Source organism: Octopus bimaculoides, chromosome 1 (assembly GCF_046866305.1).
Source record: "Octopus bimaculoides isolate indiv1 chromosome 1, ASM4686630v1, whole genome shotgun sequence".
NCBI classification, from domain to species: domain Eukaryota; kingdom Metazoa; phylum Mollusca; class Cephalopoda; order Octopoda; family Octopodidae; genus Octopus; species Octopus bimaculoides.
The window spans coordinates 65,046,993-65,048,788 of record NC_142928.1 but is presented as its reverse complement, the minus strand read 5'-3'; the positions used below and the strand labels follow the sequence as shown (position 1 = coordinate 65,048,788).

Below are 1,796 nucleotides of genomic sequence, written 5' to 3'. Positions count from 1 at the left end.
TTAACGACAACAACGCTAATAATAACAATTTAGACGACAATAATGGTTTCTAGTTTTACCACAACGGTAGCAATTTGGGGGGAGGGGATGAGTCGATTACATTGACCTCAGTGTTCAACTGGTATTTATTTTTTATCGACCCCGAAAGGATGAAAGGTAAAATCAACCTCGGCGGAATTTGAACACAGAACGTAGCGACGGGCGAAATACCGCTAAGCATTTCGTCCGACGCGTTAACCATTCTGCCTGCTCAGACGACAATAATGATAGTAATTTCTATTATTGGCCAAAAGGTCGCATGATGTCGGGGAGGTAGCAAGGACGCGATTGAATCCTGAGAAGTTGTTATCGAATAAAACAGAATAATGATCATCTTTTTATTTAATGAAAAAAAAAAAAAAAAGATGAATAATAATTGTTTCAAAAATAAAGGTCCAAGGCCACAAAATAAGGAGAAGGTTTTAGTTCCCAATAATTTGCAGGTACCTGTAACTTATAGATACAGATACTGGAAGGACGAAAGGCAAAGTTGATCTTAACGGAATTTGAACTCGGGACATAATGAGCCGGATGGAATTCTGCATGATCTGAAATAACATGATAACATGATTAGACATGACATCAATGCAACATTAACAATGTCACCCATGGAAATGAAGTAGACGATGATGACGATGATGATGATGGTGATGATGATGATGATGATGATGATGATGATGATGATGATGATGATGATTGTGGTGGTGGTGGTGGTGGTGGTGTTGGTAGTGGTGTTCATATTACAATGAGTGATGATAACGACGACGATGATTATGATGATGAATATTATTATTTTGATGATGATGATGATGACGATGATGAACACTATGACCACGATGTTGACGATGTTGACGACGGAGACGACGGAGACGACGACGACGACGACCACCACCACCACCACCATCACTGCGATGACAGCAGCAATGACTATGCCGATCACTGCAAGAGAGCAACCAGCGAAAGCACACACGACCAAAGTCAGCCGTAGAAAGTAGAGCGTCATTAGCAACAGCGACGGCGTTAGCAACAGACAAGATCGGAAATAACTCGAAACAACAACAACAATAACAAGTAGCGACTACGACTACGACGACGACGACGGGTACAACAACAACAACAACAGCAACGGCAACGGCAGTGATGATTACGATGATAAAGATAAGAATAATAATATCAAGAATATCCAGGATATCAACAAAAATATCATCAGCAGCCGCATCAGATGCAGCAGCCGAATCGACAGCAGCATCTTCATCAACAGCAGCTATTGTAATGAATGTGACACAGTTAGAAGACTAAACAACAAAGTTCGCAAAAAAGCGGTGCATGGTTCAAATCGCAGAGACTCCTGGTTGCTGACAGCTTCAGTTCATTCTTTGTCGTTTTCATGCTTCGGCTAGACATTATCATATTATTGTCTATCTTCATTACCAATGCTATCAGCATCATCGTAATTGTTATCTTCGCTAACGCCACCCTTCAAAGCTACCCACTTGAAGCATTGTTGTTCCCACCCGGGTATACAACCAGTAACCTTTCCTTTGTCATTATCATTATTAACATTGCCGTTCTCATCACAATCATTATCATAACCAATATCGACATGGCCATCACCACCGACAGTTGAACTAGCACCACCAGTTCCTGAAACGATCAGCAAAGTAAAGACCCACTTTCTTAAACAAGACAGTCAACGGTGTCACAAACATCAACATTGCAATCGTCAACGCAACGAAGAAATGTGACGCCAACAACGG

The 1,796-nt window shown here is 41.2% G+C and overlaps 1 protein-coding gene across 1 annotated transcript in view; it reads left to right on the top strand.

Moving 5' to 3' along the window:
• Window positions 1-977: 977 nt before the first annotated feature.
• LOC106871832 (uncharacterized) overlaps window positions 978-1,796 on the top strand; it is a 200,873-nt gene continuing 200,054 nt past the window's right edge. Inside the window, exon 1 of the mRNA XM_052967211.2 lies at window positions 978-1,796. This exon is cut by the window's right edge and continues 690 nt beyond it. The gene's annotated coding sequence lies outside the window, so the exon portion shown is untranslated.